This window comes from Brassica napus (genome assembly GCF_020379485.1).
Source record: "Brassica napus cultivar Da-Ae chromosome C7 unlocalized genomic scaffold, Da-Ae chrC07_Random_13, whole genome shotgun sequence".
Classification (NCBI taxonomy): Eukaryota; Viridiplantae; Streptophyta; class Magnoliopsida; order Brassicales; family Brassicaceae; genus Brassica; species Brassica napus.
Window position 1 is genome coordinate 8543 of NW_026014323.1, and position 6270 is coordinate 14812.

Sequence of the window (6270 nt, forward strand, 5' to 3'; positions counted from 1 at the left end):
ATCCAATTTATGGGGACGCGAAACTTAAGAAGGCGAGAGACTGCTTTACACTCGGAAGTGGAAGCCCTGCGATGGAAATGGAGAGCATGCTACAAACATTTTTCATGTCAGAGTTTTGGGACAGATTGCAATGATCAAATTGCGATGATAAATGAACCTCAAGATTGGCCATGTTTTTGCAACAGAATTAGAGACAATACAGACGATGCATATATGTTTTCTGGAGTTTAAGAGATCTCATATTCCAAGAGCACAAAATAAAATTTCGGACTCTTTAACTAAGATTGTAGGATCTTTTCATAAGGAACTTTGTTACATTAGTTGTTCTATTCCGGTTTGGTTACCTACACCACTTTAAGTTTGAGTAATAATATAGCCGTTCGCTGTAAAAAGAAAAATTCAATCATAAAGTTTAATCAAAAATAGATTGGAATTACACCAAAAAAAATAGATTAGCCAAACTAGCCCAAAATAGAAATCTGATATAGAAAGTTTTAGATAGATATATAGTGGAAAATGAGATACAAAAACATGAAAGACAGAATTGAATTCTACAAAAAAATAAGAGACCGATATGTCCATATATATTTGTTTCTTAAAATGAATGGACATAAACTACGTACGACACTACATGAGTTATACAAATATACGAGCGATAACAATGACAAAAAAAAAAGAAAAAAAAATACTAAACATGTGGCCTTTATACCTCTTGGGCGTATAGCTTACGTAAGATTAATATATGCATGTATACGTCAATGTTTACTATACAAAACTGGAGCTTTTAAGGGAATTTACATATATATATCATTTTTCTTTTTCTTCTTCTTCATATAGAAGAGTAAAACTCAAAGCCGCCATACAATTACAAAAGTAGACCAGAACTCGACAGCGGAAGAGGACATCACCGTGCCTTTTTTGTTTATCGAACAAATTATATATGTCCATATTTCTCATATTTTTCTGATTTAAGCCTATAAAACGACATAAATAATATTCTTTTACTACATTTTGTTTCATAGGCCAAAAATCAGAAAAATTGAACTTTTTTTTTTTAAGTTTGGAAGAGTGAAATGTATGGAGAAAAAGTGGACACGTGGCGGCCTGGGGCCTTGTAATGACATGAAAAAGCAAGTTTCAAATCACATCGTTAGCCCATAGCCGCTTGGCGCTGTCGTCTTCGTCTTCGTCTTCTTCGTCTTCTCTCTCTCTCTCTCTCTCTTCCACTTCCTTTCATTTGTTACTCCTTTTGTTAGTGGAGAATTCTCTGGAAGTAGAATATATCGATTCTTCGTTGGAGGTAACTCGAGCTCGATGGTATAATAATCTCTGACGTTTTATTCCTTTGATAATTGTTCCTGGGTTTTGAAGAAGTCTATTTCTCTGGATTTCTAGGTCTATGGTTTCAGTTATTGAAATATTGCTTTGTAATTTATTTGCTTGATTCCCCATGTGTATCTTTGCGACTCGATGGAGGTAACTCGAGCTCGATTCAGCTCCTTTGGGAACAGTAGTTAATATTTGTTCTTATATCGACGATGCATAATAAATATATTTAATATTTAAAATCTAATATGAGGTCCATATCCATTGTCATGCGGTAATTTTTAATTTTAATACAAGTTTAAGATGCGACAATCTTTATTTTCTTTCTATCCATCTCCACATATCTCTCTTTCCTTATCTTCTTCCCTACTCTTTCTTCTCCGTAGATCTGTCAAAGAGAGGATATCAACGGCATAATGACATCTTCACGAACGAGCTTGTTCGAGGATCATCACGGGTTTCGTATGTGTGAAGTGAAAATGCTGAAGCGAGGAAGAAGTTTGCTTCCGTGGATGCTTTATCAGTTAGTGTGGTCTCCTCGTAACGGTCTTAGAATGTGCTGATTTTTAGTTTCACGGGTAAAAAAGCGAAACTACCCTCTCCTAGCGTCTTTGATGATATAGCACTAACCAACACAACAACATGGAGTCTCATTCCAAAAGCAATAGTATCCAACACCAAGAAGAAGAAGCTGGTTACTGTGTAGATAGAACTGATGACCAAGTCAACCAAGCGTGTAGCGAAAAGAACAGACCATTGCCAGGTTGCTCAATGATCATTTTCGCGTGTTTGTGGAATTGTCTTTTAATATGAGACTCCATGTTGTTGTGTTTTTTTTTTTTTTTTTTTGGCAGGATTGGTGGTTCTGTTGAGAATACCAAACCTGAAAGAGAAGAGATGGGTGAGGATAAGGTTGAAACCAATGATGATTCTGAAGAAGCAGAGACAAGAGTAGGAGCTTCCAAAAGATCTTTAGGTGAAAATGAATAAATAAAGTTCATTGTCTTCTTAATTAGTTTCCATTATTACGTGTTTATTGTTATTTTTTTTTAATTTATGGATATGTCTCAACGTCGAGTAGATAGTCCAAGAGGAGAAACGGAAGCTTTGTTGGCAAATGAAGAGTTGAGATTGGAAAGAGCTGGATCTCAAGAGGAACCAACTAACCTTGGGGACAATAGAGCTGACCGTGTAGAAGCAACGGATGAGAACGACCTCCCAAGTCCTGCTAGTAAGGCATGTGAGCGTCTTGCCAAAGCAAAAGGGAAAGAAAAAGCTTTATACGATGGAAACTTTAATGATGATGAGAGTTTTGGGAGTGTAGAAAGTTGCAACAGTGCTGGTTTGGTCTCAAGGGGAAGAAAGAAAAGAGCAGGGTTCGAGGAGCAGGGGCTGATCCTCGGAGCAAACGCCTCAAAACTCTTAGCCAAGAATGTTTGGAGTCAACTTCGAAGCTCAGCACGATAGTTCCTTTATGAATTGGATATCAAACATGACTAAAGGAATCTGGAAAGGTAATGAAGAAGACAATTCTCCTCTTCCTCTTACCACCACCACATCAGATGCTAATGGTCAAGTCAATGCCATCGTTGATCAGCCAGAAATGAGCGGATGCAGAAACACCGGTTTCCAGTCTTTTTTCCAGTCTATATATTGTCAGAAGAAAAGTGACCAAGACGCTGTCGAGGTGGGCAATGCTAATGTAGCTTCTTTACAGGAACTTCCTGAACGATGCCTCATCACTAGAGGAGATCACGTGTCTTCATCTGGCAATGGGGTTGCTCCAGTGTCCGAACCCGACATTTCATCTGAAAAGTTGGAATTAACCAGACAAGTGAAACGTTCTCTTCAGAGAAGAAACAGGACGACAAAGAGACAAACATCTCTTTGTTGCCTCTTAGTAAGTCCAAGCAGAGTGAAAAGCAAAAGACCTGCTGTGAAGGAGATGAAAAAGATGTTCAATGTTTAACCAACAAGAACTCTGGTCTCCAGAGTTTGTGGATAAGCCGGTTTTCTTCTAAAAGTTCTCTCCCTCAGAAACAAGATCTCCGTGAGAGAATCATCACTAAGGAGGCCAATGATTCATCCTCAGATGCGGTTAAAATCGGTGATCCACCGCAGAACAACGCTATTCTTCCCATAGTATCTTCACTGAGAGTAGAGTCTTCGGAAGCAATGGCTTCTTTGTTTGCAAGAAGATTAGAAGCAATGAAACACATGCTGCCTACATGTTCTTTAGCTGAGAACACAGAGGGAAGAGATGGGATTCTAATCTGTTTCTACTGCGGTAAAAAGGTCATTGGTTACAGGAATGTTTGGAAGTAACTGACACTGAGCTCAGAGATCTAGTCCGAACATAAGTGCTCGGAACGGAAGAGAAGAAGCTTCAACTCTATGCATTAGATGTTTTCAGCTAAGTCACTGGGCTGCAACATGCCCAATGCTCCACCGTACAGTTCAGCACCTGAAGATAGATCGGTGAAGCACTATTTAGCTTCTACCTCCGGGCCGAAACTGCCTTTCAGAGGTTTCACAGACGTGCCAAAGGCGGTCTTTGAAGCTGTTCAAGTGCTTCGGCTAACCCGCACAGACGTTCTCAAGTAAGCTTCAAGTTCATAAAGAATGTTTCTCCTGTCGCATTGTGATAATACTTTCGAGTATCGTTTTGATTTCAGATGGATAAACAGTAAGAAGTCTGTATCGGGTCTTGAAGGGTTCTTCTTGCGGCTAAGGCTCGGGAAATGGGCAGAAGGGCTTGGGGGAACCGGGTATCACGTAGCCCGTATAGAAGGTATTACCAGAATCACGTCGTACTCAATTGTGACTCATTGTTGGTTCTAACTACATACATATCCAGGTGCTACAGAGGGACAAAGCTCAAAGGAACATCCAGTGAACAGCTCAGTCTCGGTCAAAGTTGGAGGGATGACTTGCTTTGTTGAATCTCAGTTTATCTCAAACCACGACTTTGTTGAGGTTAATTATTCACAGTTGTTTGTTAGTCATAAGAATGTTAATTTTTTTTTCTATTTTTAGTCAGACGATGGTGTGAATAGTTTAATTTGTTGTGTCTGTATGATTTATAGAGTTTTCATTTCTATTGTGGGTATTCGCTTACCTGAGCAGGAGGAGTTGCTGGCATGGTGGCGGAGCGCTGCAAAACGTGCCGGAAAAAGTGGAGTTGACGATACCCTGATGGCAGAGGAACTTAGTCGGAAAATTCAGCAGAGAAAGATGTTAGGCTTTTAGATATTTGTTAAACAGATAATACAGTACTGTTTGTTTTGGGAAAACCTGTGTATTTATTTATTTAAATAGGTTTTACATCTATCTATACGTTTATCTTTTGGGTTGGTGGAGGAATGTGAGAGTATAACCTTTCGGCCGACAGCGACCAGGACGCATTAAGCATCTGGCACAAATCATGAAATAAATATAGTTCTCGTTTCGGCTTGTTTTTTGTTCGAGTCGTCTATGTATTCCAAACCTATTTTCCGTTTTGGGACGATTAATATGTAAATTTTTTTTTGTTTTTAAAGTAGTTTCTCGTTGATGGTAACGGAACCATACGTGAATTCCCTATTGATGAAAAATCTCGCCTTCTAACCGAGACAGGAAGACTGCCCTGCATTTAGGACCAGTTCAACATTGGGTTGTAAAAAAAATTCAAATCATTTTAAAAAAGTGATTGATGAATGAGTATTTACGGTGTACACACAAAGTTTATGTCTTATTTAGGTAAATACCCATTTGGAGTTTTCAACAATTTCTTCAAAATTTGTTGGACGATTATACCCCTACATCTTTTTACACCCGGTTAATATGAAGATATTGTAAGGAAATCTTCTTTTTTTGATAATTCAAAACAACACGAAACTTCTGATGCCTGACAAATTGATATTTTTTAATAATTTAATATTTATATCCCTCTGATTGATGAAACAATCAAAGACTCTGTCATTTTGTGTTCCTTTCAATACCTGTAAAGTTTTTGGTACTTTATAATGTTTAACTTGTATCAACATTATCTTATTGTTGACGTTTGACCCGGATTCTTATTTCAAAAGGCCACATTTTCGTAAAACTGTCCCGTGAAGAAGTGTAGCGAAAAATATTTAAAGTGATTAATGTTGAATTCATTGTTAAACATAATGTTATAGGTGCATATACATATATTTTTATTAAAATATAGATGATGATGAGAATTTTTTGTATAGATTTTACTGGTGAAAATAACGATCAACCCCACAACTCATAAAGAAATTTGATCATATAATATGATGATACAACAGAAAACATCAAATGATTTGATATTTTAATTTATTTGAAAACATAAATATTTGTTCTTAGTTTGACACCTCTTTGGAATTAATCCTTGAGGTTTATTGTCAGACGTCTAACTTTTATTATTGATAGCTAATACTATGTTTAGCTAGGCTCTCAAGGTTTTCTCCAGATAATAATATTTTAAGAAACATTCTCCATACTTTTCTAGAGCACTTCACTCTTATCTAATTACAGAGCTAATTTTCATCTGTTGTAATCTACAAATGCTAAAAACAACTTTTAATATATTTAACATGCTAATGAAAAGGTTAATAGGCTACGATATTTTTATTGTCGGCTATTAATATAATTAGTGTGTCCAATAATACTTTTATCCGTCCATTCCTAAAATTAGCACGTTAATTTCCTGAAAATTCTCTTAGCAATTTTCGTAATCAATATATTGTCCAAAAACCACATATTCTAGCTGGATAAATATTTAAGTGTCTGAAAACTCTCGTTCTCATATATCACCCCAAATCCATAATCAGTCTCGCCACAAACCTATCACTCATCTCATAACCTGAAAAAGTTTTGCAAGCAAAACAACATCTCTTAGGCATACCATTGCGATGTCGTCCATATATTTCACCTTTAACTACACATTTTATTTTGATT

At 36.9% G+C, this 6270-nt stretch overlaps 1 pseudogene; it reads left to right on the forward strand.

Moving 5' to 3' along the window:
- Nucleotides 1-1860: 1860 nt before the first annotated feature.
- Nucleotides 1861-4779, forward strand: LOC125594966 (annotated as a pseudogene).
- Nucleotides 4780-6270: the final 1491 nt, after the last annotated feature.